Source organism: Cibotium barometz, chromosome 61 (genome assembly GCF_041138505.1).
Source record: "Cibotium barometz isolate CiBa-2024 chromosome 61, ASM4113850v1, whole genome shotgun sequence".
Taxonomy (NCBI): domain Eukaryota; kingdom Viridiplantae; phylum Streptophyta; class Polypodiopsida; order Cyatheales; family Cibotiaceae; genus Cibotium; species Cibotium barometz.
The window spans coordinates 37,961,037-37,973,541 of NC_141106.1; the positions used below are offsets into that span (position 1 = coordinate 37,961,037).

The 12,505-nt window shown below is 46.1% G+C and overlaps 1 protein-coding gene across 2 annotated transcripts in view; it reads right to left on the minus strand.

Moving 5' to 3' along the window:
- EMB1135 (RING/FYVE/PHD zinc finger superfamily protein) overlaps nucleotides 1-12,505 on the minus strand; it is a 120,970-nt gene that overhangs the window by 24,029 nt on the left and 84,436 nt on the right. The gene's annotated exons all lie outside the window — the stretch shown is intronic.

A 12,505-nucleotide genomic window follows, 5' to 3' on the forward strand; every position in this document is an offset into this window, starting at 1 on the left:
GTAAATGACCTGAAGGGGGACACCATCTGCCTCTCCTCGGCAAGCATTTAGAGGTCATCAATGAAACATTGCCCCTATCCCATTTTGACAACTGCTCATGTTCTCCTCAATCTTAAAATATGTGCATCTCATGTGTTGTGCGGGAACTGGGTCTTATTTAAGGGTTAGCACTTTATTAAGTTGTTCCTTATCAATGCTAGTCATGAGGCTTCATATAGGTCGTGGTACTTTATGGCACCTCACCCATCTTCTTGTATCCATTCATTCTCAGTGCATGATTGTCTCCACCCATCTAATGGCAAGTATAAGCCTTGTGTAAACCTCTTGTTATAGTTCAAGTTGATCATTGTCTGCCATTTCTCCCTCTCTCATTGCCTCTCTCCTGTGTTTTTCTTCCGCACTGTGCAACTCTAACATGGTAGAAGACAACCAGGGTCTTGGCTGCCCTCTTCTGTTGAATTAGTCCCTCTTCTAGCAGTAGTTTTTTTTTAGGAAATCATCGGTTGGCTGCATTATTTTTTCTGTTGTACCTGCATATTTTTTGCATCTGTGTTTCTTTTTCATCAGTGTTTTGCTTCTCTGATGCTCCTACCCCCCTGCGGTCTTCGCACAGAGTCAAGGTGCAACTATGAGGGGTTGCATTTTTTGCTTTCCTGAGCAATTTGCTGCAGCTGTTGGTGAACCGTGGGCTGCTTTTACTACCTGGACAGCAGTTGGAGGAGAGTTCTTTGCACCCGGAGCAGCCCAACAAGTGGTGTGGTCGGTTCCACTTCTTCCCGGGCTTCCCTCCCTTCCCATTGGGTGCTTCCCAGTGGATTTTGTGGCCCTTCATGCTGCTGTCCAGCCCCTTTTCTACCTCAGTTTTCTGAGGGGGGCTGAAAGGTCCTCATGGTTCGTGTAGTTGGAGAGTGTTGGAGATTGGCCCTGGAGTGTTGAGATAATGAGTCCTAAGGCTTGCTTGCATAGTCACAAGGGACGGGGGACAGTGACGCGGGACAGAACGGGGGACGGCCATAAGTAGGAAACGGGGACGGGGGAGGGAACGGCACTCAAAAAATACTTTATTTTAAAGTTTTTCTACTCTGCACTTATTCTACTTTGGAAGTACATCAAAATGAGCACAAATCTACACTAAAATGGTAAGCTTTTGAGTCATATTAACAAAATACGCCAATCAAAGAGTGAAGGCATTCACGGTTGATTATATTAATCATTAAGTAGATACAAAATGAGTCAGGACTCAAATGAGTCAATGACAAAAAATTGCTAAAGTCTAGAGGCTAGAGGCTAGAGCTAAGTAGTAAGGCCCATCAATCATGATCCATGAATGATCATCCACGTGAAGTGCTCGCCTCATGGTCATGGGTAGCTTGTGCCAAAGAAGCATCAAGCTCATCCTCAATTTCATCCTCACTGGCATGCTGCTCCTACACCTCATCCTCTTGTTGCTCTTCTTGTTCACTCATCTCCCACTCGGTGAAGGTATCTGCCTTCTTCGTCACGCTCTTGCAAAGCATTCGCAAGTTCGCGCTGACGAAGACAAGGTCATTGGCACGCTCTACCGTGAGTCGGTTCCTCTTCCTAGAGGCAATGTGGATGTAGGTACTCCAAAGTTTCTCCAAGCAAGAGGAGCTGACGGCGTAGCTAAGTATGCGGATGGCAAGCTGTTGTAGCTCCGGTCCATCCGAACCAAAGTCCTCCTACCATAGAGTAGCACCAACTTTGGAGCGGTCAACCTTTGCATCATGACAGCCATAGGAGCCATGAAATGACCTGTACATCGAAAGCTGGTCCCTGATCTTGCGCCTAACCGATGCATCATGCACAAGACGATCCAAGATGATCCTCCATCCAGCGCTCACCTCCCGGTCGCTCTCCTGCTTGTTGCCTTGGAATTCTGGGTCCACCACATAAGCTGCTGCATGCAATGAAAAGTAGTAGGAATTCCACCTTCCTAGACACTAGCCATGGATCTCCTCGTATCTATCTTCGTCAGGCACGAAGTCTTTCAACTTCTCTATCATGCGATCCATGGCCTCGTAGACCTTGCCTATGCATGGTTGCATAGCGTCTACAATCCTCAATAGGTGGACTAACCATAGCATCTATGGTCTTCACACGCTCCCACCAAGAGGTGTCATCCGCCCGTAGCCTACACTCTTGGCCAATGTTTGTACGGGACTCTTGCATGGCAACAAACTCATCGCTAAGGAATAGCCCCCTCAGAGCACTGCTACAATCCTTCAATGGCCCAACAGTGGTTGAGGACAAAGGAGACCATGGTGTTGGCCTCCTCAATGAGCGGGCTGATAAATGGCAATGCCCCGATGTCCTTGAGGAGGTTGTTTAGGCAATGAGTCATACAAAAGGACACCGTGACATGTCCATATATACCTTGGAGAATAGCTCCCGCTACCCTATTGGAAGGCTCCCCATCCGCAACGAAGCCCACTACATGCTCGAGGCCAACGATCTCCATGGTGGTAGCCCACTCCGCCGCAAGCACATCCGCGCTCTTCCCGGTGCCGGATGCATCATGAGATGAGATGAAGTACATCTCTCCGCGGGAATATGCAACCACGCCATGAATACTCCTCTTGCGGGTGTCACTCCATCCATCCACAATGGGGGAGACTCTGTTCCTCTCCCATTGCCGCTTTGTGTTGTCGGCCGCTTTCTCTACAATGCGCTTCTCCTTCTCGAGCAATGTAGTGCTCAAGCTCTCTGATGAGGGGGGCGTATAGGTTGAGCCATACTCCCCAATCTTCTTAACCATGACCTTGAAGTATTCCGACCTATTCAAGAAAGTAATTTACTAATGAGAAGGGGACTAGGATGATGAAAACATGAAGAATGAATTGGCAATGATCGATTGCACTTACCTAGCCGCTTGAGAGGCAATGTGGTCGTGGAAGAAGAAGCGGGCCACCGCCATATCCACCTCCTCCTTCAACTTGGGGTTCCAATTCTCCCGAAGTGTAGGTTGTCGTCGTGGGCCACGTAATGGTTGAGAGGCCGTGGAGATGGAGGGTGCCCGGGTCGTGGATGGAGTAACATTCCGACTTGATTTGTGAAGGTGATGGTGTGCATGATCCCGATCCACCACATGACTCCATTGTAGAGGCTTGACTTCCTCTCCCCATCGTCACGGTATCCACGACCACTCGTGGTGTCCTTCTTGCCACTTCGACCACCTTGTAAACGCTAAGCTTGTCAAGAAGTTCCCGTCTCTTCTCGGGCATGACATTCGTGCAAAACCTCACCTCATGCCCACTCTCATGCAAGAGGTGGGCTCGCACTTTGTCAGCACCACCCGTTCGCCGGTACAGGCAAAGCTTGCATGCCCATGGCGGCCGAGAACCACCTCCATGAGCGGATGGGGTGTGGTTAACCTCCTCCCACCATGTCCATCCCGTTGTCCTTCTACGGGAAGCCCCGGCATGTGAGGAGGGTGCCATGGTTGAAGATGGCTTGACTCATGAGCCTTGAAGAATGAGAGAGAGAGAGAGAGAGAGAGAGAGAGAGAGAGAGTCTAGATAGTAGAGAGTAGGGCGGCGGGCCTTGTGTGAGAGGCTTGGAACTTGGAAGTTGGAAGCTAGAAGAAGCTTGAAAGCTTGAAAGTTGTGTGTGCTTGTAGCCTTGTAGAGGCTTGTTCTTATATAGATAGACAAGAGAGAGAGGCAAGCCTCAAGAGCAAGAGAGAGAGAGAGGGCCAAGCCTCAAGGGCCAAGGGCCACGCCATCCCCAAACCGCCAAGCCAACAACTATAAACGGCTAGAAACAGCGAACGAAACGGCTAGAAACGGGCAGAAAATCGCGCAACGCCTTCCTGCCGCCCCCCCACAGAGCCGTCCCCCACCGACGTCTCCGTTCCTAAAGGCGTCCCCCTCCCCGTCCCCTGTGAGTGACGATTCCTAGGGTACGTCCGTCCGTCCCCTTGCCGTCCCTGTCGCCGGTCCGTCCCGTTTCGGCATCCCTCCGTTCCAAGCCCTCGTCCCTTCCGTCCCCTGTGACTACGCTTGCTTGTTTAAGGTGGACTTTTTGTTGCGGATATGGGTCCCCCCCCTACGAACAAGGAGGACAAGCTCGACGGAGCTAACTATGCTTATTGGAAGCTGAATATGAGGGTCTGTCACCCATGACCAGTTACTGGAAATGGGTGATGCCTTGTCCTCTACTCAGTTGCCTGCACTAATCCTCACGAAGCTTCCTTCCGAGTACGATGTGGTTCCTCAAGCTTTCTACTGCCAAGTAACAAACAGCAACCTAGACTTTAATGACCTCAGCTGCTTTTTCTTGGAAGAAGAGTTTGTCCTCGTCTCACAAGGCCAGGGTGTCTCTTAATGGTCAGGATCAATCACTTGCTACAGTGCAGAAGAAAGTCCAGTGCTACTCTTGTGGAAAGAAAGGTCACTTGGGAAAGGATTGTTTGTCCAAGAAGAAGGACAAAAAGCCAAGGTCAAGGACAGAAGAAGAAGAAGTAGGACAAAGTCTCCATCAAAGAAGAACGGCTAGTACAAAGAACAAGAAAGTGACTCCGATTCTTCTACTTCTAGTGCTCCGAAGACCATCTCAACTTAGGAGGACCTGGATGGTGTACTTCTTCAGCCATAAGGACAAGTTTCCCCCCACCTGGAGCTAGCCAAAGGAGGCTTGTTGGCGGGAGAGGGGATTGTCATCAACTCCTAATATTGGTATATATATATATATATATATATATATATATATATATATATATATATTCCCCCAATCTCGGGGGTCTGGGATAGATTCCCGGGGATCTATTGGACCTCCTGACGGAGGTCCGAGGAGAAAACACTTTACGTCGGATGCCTTTTACCCCCACAATGGCTTTGTTGCCTATTGAAGGACAGTTGAAGCCTGCTTTTTTCCCAGAGTTTCTCTAGTTCTCCTGGCTTGTCATCCCAAAGATAACCGATTTCCCTTCCTGAGCCTCCGGAGTTTCGTGCTCTTGCCGGATCCTTTCTATCTCCCGATCGGGCTTATGTGAGTAAATATTGCATGGTAGAGGTGATAGTACATTGTCCCGTGGGACCCTGGAGGAAGGACCACCCCTCTCGTCCCCTACAAGTCTGGCGGAAAACTGGGGATTTCCTCAAGGCTCCGGGATCTTTTGCAAACCCCATGTCCAATATCGTATGGCAGATACTAGTCGTATGGCGGGTATTAAGGGAAGCAGAAGCTTTCAGTAAAGGGTAGAGATTCGATGGGTTAAGAATGAGCCAAGGGAACATACAAACCTTTGTCGCATTGTGAGTGACCCCAATGTCTTTCGGGCGGCTTATGAGCACCCCTATATATATATATATATATATATACATATATATATATATATGTGTATGTATATGTATATGTATGTATATATATATGTATATATATGTACATATACATATATACACATATACATATATACACATATACATATATACATATACATATACATATACATATACATATACATATACATATATATATATATATATATATATATATATATATACATATACATATACATACATATACATATACATACATATACATATACATACATATACATATACATATACATATACATATACATATATATACATATACATATACATATATATATATATATATAGTTTTAAATCTCGCAAGCATGGTCAACTGTGGTAGCTATGGATTGAATGTGTTTCAAATTCATAACTTGATATAGAAGAGATTATGGATTGCATGTGTTCCAAGTTCATTGTCTAAGGTTTTGGAATGTGTTGTGTTCATAATCAACTATTGGGAGATTATGGGCGTGCTATGTCCGTTAGCTCATCATTCTGTAACTATTTGGTCCTGCATGCTCTTTACACGCGATAGAACTCATGCCCAGACACATGGACAAGATGATGGACACATGGAAACAGGGTTCCTAAAGTTGGAATTGGAAAAAGCACTCGTTTGGGTCAAAAAGCAAGAAAAAGTAAAAGTCAAACTTTGTTGACCAAAAAGCTAAGGACACCATTGGAAAGAGCTCGTTGAACTGTGTCAAAAAGCTATAAGCCGCTTTTTCAAAACGCAACTCCAGGGCCAAAAAGCAACACCTTGGGGTGCGCCCGTTCTCTTTCAAAAGAAGAAAGATGGAACGTTAATTGATTCAGTCCTCTGTATTGAAGGACTGAATCAATTAACAATTAAGAATAAGTATCCTATTCCTAGGATTGATAAACTTCTGGATCGGTTAAGTGGTACCCAAATGTTTACAAAGATAGATCTCAAATCTGAGTACTACCAGATCAGAATCAAGGAGCAGGACATCCCAAAGATAGCATTCTCAATACTCACTATGGGCATTATGAGCTCACAGTCATGCCATTTGGATTGACTAATGCCTCAGCGACATTCAATCGTCTTATGCAAGATATTCTCAGAGAATACTTGGATGATTTTGTTCTTGTCTTCTTTGATGATACGCCGCCTTTTGAGGAGAAGACCTTTCCGAAAAGTCCAAACTACGCACGGTTCGTATGCACTTGAAAGATAACACCTTGAATCGGTGGCTCAAGGTGGTCCAAGAAGGGACTAAGCCTACCTCATCGGCTGATTTCAAAATCATGTTCAACAAGAAGTTCCTTCCCGCTACCTTTGAAGCAGATGTACAGAAGGAATGGGACGAGGTAAAGCAAAAAGCGGGAGAAAGTGTGGCAACATATCTTAATAACTTTTCAGCCGTCTCATTGAAGTTTACCTCATATACTCCTATCCCACCATTGGTGGAAATGCAAAAGTTTGTCAATGGATTGCAAGCACAGCTTTATCAAGCAGTCTATATGTTGGGACCTAAAACTTTGGAAGAAGCCCAAGATAAAGCTTTGCAAGCCGAAGCTCTATATATGCCTTGGATGGTGGATAAATCAAAGAATTAGAATCGAGACTCATCTCAAAGGAAGAAGTTTAGAGACCGATCCCCATCAAGAACTGAGTCACAAGAAAAGAACAATAGGAGTGAGGACAAACCTCCACCCTTTCGAAGAAAATTGTCTCTTAAGCAACTCGAAGAATATACCAAAGAAGGAAAATGTTTCCAATGTAGAAAGAAGGGACACTTGGCTTCAAATTGTCCCAACCTGACAGATCAAGAAGCTGAAGAGACTAGAAGATCATCAGATTGACATCCTGCCATGAAGTTTTTGGAGTAGCTTTGTATCATGAAGGTGTTGGGGCACATGCATTATGCCCACCCTTGTAGTGTGTACAAGCCCATAAGTTTTATAGTACATAGTACACTTAGTACTTTTAATGTACTAAGTGCACTATGTGTACTAGTGTAAATATACATGTGTGATAGGGGAGTCACACACTCACATTTGATGAGTTGACTTATCCCCACATGTCTCTCTCTCTCTCTCTCCCTTCTTCTCTGTGTGTGTCTCCCACATGAAACCCTAACTCTCATCTCCCTTGAACTGGTATCAGAGCCACGGTTGTGTCCGTGTGTGTGCGGGTGTGCGGAGTCATCTTCATCGCGAAGAAGAAGCTCGGCTATGGAGCCTTGAGCTTGGCACGAGCAGAGGAGATTGCTTGGAGCTTTCTGGTGCTCAGCAAGGAGCACGTGCGCTGCAAGACAGTGAGAGGGAGTGGCAGCCTGTGCGTGTGAGCATTGGAGACAGCGCTGGACTTTAGGCAGCGTGAGCAAAGCACAAGGCGTTGGGCGTCAGACTCCTGGCCACACACACCACAGGGCAGCACAAGGCGTAGCAACACACACCACAGGGCAGCAGCGCTCGCAGCAGGTAAGGCGCCCAGAGCTAAACGCCGCTTGCCGCCAGGTGACTTTCTCGAAGCGTCGTAGGGGACTGTTGAAAAAATCCTGGCCACTGCAAGGCGTTGCATGCGCTGCGACACGCCACCACAGAGCGTCCGCCGACACGTTTACGTGTCCCCGTGGAGCTCCCACCGCCCACACGCAACCCCTTCGGCAAGCTCGTTCACACCTGCACGACTCTCCAGCCGGGGTCTTGAAGGTCACCTTGTACGCCTGCACCACGATTGGAGTAGCTGACAAGTGGGTGGGCTACCAAGGGCAACGCTGTTCATAGACGCTACAGGTGCTCACGGGCTTCCTTCTTGACTGCCAATTGCAGCGCTACACAAGGAGGTCACGCAAAGCATTGTGCAGTTGCGAATGAGGTGGACGCACAGACAGCTTGGGCGGCCATAGCTAGAAAACTTGGAGGAGGCAGCGGCAGAATCTAGACTCAAGCTCGAAATTGATCTTGAATCAAGGGGCTTTTCAAGATTTTGTGCTTGTTGAGCTTGGCAAAGCAGCAGGGAAGACTTTTATGCCTTGAACACTCAGAAATCCACTTGCAGTCAAGGGGCTTTTGCTCAATTTCTGTCCGGGACTGTTGTATGCAGTGGTAGGGACTGTCAAAGTCTGATTTTCACTCATTTGGACAGCCAAAAGAGCATTTATTGCTGTTGTACTTGCTGGTACAGATTTGGTACAACTTTGTACAAGTTTTGGCATGGCTGTACATTGATTTGAGGAAAAGACTCATTTTCAGCTGCTGTACTTGCCGGTATAGATTTGGTACATCATTGGTGAGCACTTAGTACTGGTGTACAGTACTTTGGAAGGGGAACAGAGCACATCTAAGGTGCTGTCCTAAATCTACAGCAACCAGATTTTGGTGATTTTATCACATACATTGGGAGTAGAGTTGCATTTGTGCTTCCGCAGTGGGAGATAAACTTTGGGAGAACAACTGTGAGCACTTTGTGTGCTTTGGTCCAGTGTTTGCACATCTTGCAGGGAGTCAGGCATTGACAAAGGTTGCATATTGCTATGGCAACCACAGGTGAGAGCTCTTCATTGCTTCACATCAAGAAGCTTGAAGGCTCACATAATTATGACATTTGGCAAACCCAGTGCTATAATGTGTTGCTCCTGAAGAGGCAACACAAGCCCATCAAAGAAAGGGGTGTAATGCCCACTTCTCTTACTGCTGAAGAATGGGAAGATATGGATGCGCTAGCAAGATCCACTATCATGTTGTCTGTGTCAGACACTTTACTTTTCAGCATACGTGAAGAGAAGACAGCTTGGGGAATGTGGCAAAGATTGCAGGACTTGTATGCCCAGCAAAGTGCCTCAAGCAAAGTGTGTTGGTTGAAGAAACTCATAGGTCTTCAAATGAAGGAAGGGGCGTCTATGACAGCCCATCTAAATGAGTTTAATGGTGTTGTCAGCCAGGTAATCAATCAAAAGTTGGCAATGGACGATGAGTTCAAAGCCACCTTTCTCTTATGCACTTTGCCAGAGAGTTGGGACACATTCAGGACAGCCACTAGCAATTCAAATGCTATGCTGTCATATGCAGATGTGGAGGGTGCTCTCCTTCAAGAGGAGATGAACAGGAAGAACAACTCTGTTGGAAAGTCCAATGCAATGAATGCACGTGGGAGATCCCAGCAAAGGGGTAAAAGCCAAGAACGGGGAAGGAGCAAGTCCCGCTCCAAAAAGGACTTGGAATGCCATTATTGTGGCAAGAACGGACATATCAAAAAGCAATGCTACAAATGGAAGAATGATCAAAAGGAAAAGGGCAAAGGAAAAGACAAAGACAAAGATGAAGCCAAAGATGCAAAGCCAAAGGGCAAAAGTGGAGTCAAGATTGAAGAAGTCAATGTGTCACATGCAGGTGACAGTGAGGATGAAGTCCTTTTCACGTCTTCACTTGATGCCCATTCACTTCTTGCAGGAGATGGTCATGGTATGCACTCATGGATCATTGATTCAAGTGCCTCATTTCATGTCACAGGTTGCACAGACTTGTTTGTCAGGTATACTGCTGGCAATGAAGGAGTAGTTTATTTGGGTGACAACCATGCATGCAAGATTCTTGGCAGAGGTGATGTGAGGCTTGTGTTTTCAGATGGCTCACAGCTTATGCTCCATGATGTCAGGCATGTGCCTGAGATCAAGAAAAACCTGCTTTCTACTGGACAGCTTGATGATGCTGATTATGTTACCACATTTGGTCATGGAAAGTGGAAGATTAGTAAGGGCTCACTGGTTGTTGCTAGAGGCTCTAAGGTGGACACTCTTTACTTCATGCATGCTGGTGTTTGTCACCATGTTAATGTAAATGCAACCGAGCTGCCGGAAATCTCTATGTAGCATAGCCGGTTGGGACACATGAGTGTCAAAGGAATGGAGCAATTGTCTCATTTTGGTTACTTGCCTTCTCTAAAGTTCTCAAGTTTTCAATTTTGTGAGCATTGTATATATGGCAGGCAACTCCAGTGCCCCCACAAGAAAGCTCTTGGACAGAAAGATGCTCAGTTAGAGCTTGTGCATACAGATGTATGTGAGATGCCTCAGCTTTCTTTGGGAGGGGCAAAATATTTTGTGTCCTTTATTGATGATGCCACACGCAAGGTGTGGGTTTATCCTCTTCGTTTGAAGAGTGATACATTCTCAGTGTTTGAGAAGTTTGTTGCTCATGTTGAGAATCAAACTGGCAAAACACTGAAGGCTTTGCGTTCCGACAATGGTGGAGAGTATATGTCCAAACAGTTTCAGGACTTTTGTGATGCTAAAGGCATCAAGAGAGGGAGCTCTCTTCTCTTTATGATCCTCCACAAAACGGGACAGCAGAGAGGATGAACAGGACCATTCAGGAGAAGGTCCGTTCTATGTTGTCACATGCTGCATCACCTCATGGTTTTTGGGCTGAAGCTGTTATGACAGTTGTTCATCTTATAAACAGGTCACCTAACACGAGGCTTGGTGGGAAAGTGCCAGAGGAAGTATGGACAGGGAAGCCTCCGTCCTACAAGCACTTGAGAGTGTTTGGTTGTGTTGCGTATGTGCACATACGCAGGGAAATACGCACCAAACTTGATCCTAAGTCTCACAAATGCATATTCCTAGTATATGGTGACAGAGGTGAAATGGGGTATAGACTTTGGGATCCAGTGAATAGAAAGATTATACGCAGCAATGATGTCATTTTTTATGAAACATGCATGTATAAGGAGCCTGCAAGGCAACAGGAGCCTGGCAGAGTCATCTTTGATGATGACGGACATCATGGACAACAACCAAGGGCTGTAAATCAGCCATTACAGCATCAAAACCAGCCGTTAAATGGTGCTGAAAATGGTCCAAATTTATAGCCAGAGATGGCAGAAGATATCCCTATGGATATCCCACAGTTCGAGGAGATACCGGGCATGATTTTTCAACCTTATGGCATGGAACAGGAGCCACCAATAGGTGATATGCAGGCTAGACAGCAACCTACTTGATGCTCACTGACTGTGGGGAGCCCTCATGTTATAAGGAGGCTTTACAGAGGGCAGACAAGGCTCTTTGGGAGTGTTCTATGAAGTCAGAGATGGATTCTCTGCACAAAAATGGAACATGGAAGTTGGTGCATTTGCCTATAGGCAAGAAGGTTTTGCCATGCAAGTGGGTTTACAGGCTCAAAGTTGCACCTGATGCAAAGCCAAATGCAAAGCCAAGATACAAAGCCAGCTTAGTGGCTAAGGGCTTCAAGCAGGAATATGGTGTGGACTTTAATGAGATCTTCTCTCCAGTGGTCAAAATGACCACACTTAGAGCTGTATTAGCTTTGGTTGCTCCTGATGATCTGGATTTGATTCAGATGGATGTGAAGACTGCTTTTCTTCACGGTGATCTCCATGAGGAGATATATATGCAATAGCCAGAGGGTTATGCAGTGAATGGAAAGGAGAAGCTTGTATGCAAGCTGAAAAAGAGTCTTTATGGGCTCAAACAGGCACCAAGGGAATGGTATCATAAATTTGATACATTCATGAAATCCCAGGATTTCAGGAGAAGTGACATAGATCACTGCTTATACACCAAGAAAGCTTTGGATGGCAGTCTATTGATCCTCATCTTGTATGTTGATGATATGTTGATTGCCGGGAAATCTCGTAAAGAGATGGATGCCTTGAAGAAGAGGCTGCATCAAACCTTTGATATGAAGGATTTGGGTGATGCAAATCACATTTTGGGTATGCGGATACTTCGGGACAGAAATCAGCATGTGTTGTATTTGTCTCAGAAGGAATACATTGGCAAAGTTTTGCAGAGGTTCAATATGGACGGGGGGAAGAAGACTAGTACTCCTTTGCCTCCATATGTGAAACTCAGTGCTATGGACAGCCCACAGTCAGATAGTGGCAGGGCTGATATGGCCAAGATTCCGTATGCTTCAGCTTGTGGCAGTCTCATGTATGCCATGGTTGCTACCAGGCCGGACATTGCATTTGCAATGGGAGTGGTTTCTAGATACATGGCCAACCCTGGCAAGAAGCATTGGAAAGCAGTGAAAGGCGTCATGAGATACCTGAAGGGCACACAGGATATGTGCATTTGCTTTGGTAAACAGGATGCATTAGTGCATGGTTACACGGATTCGGATTATGCCGGTCATCCAGATAACCGGAAGTCTACTACCGGTTATGTGTTTACATT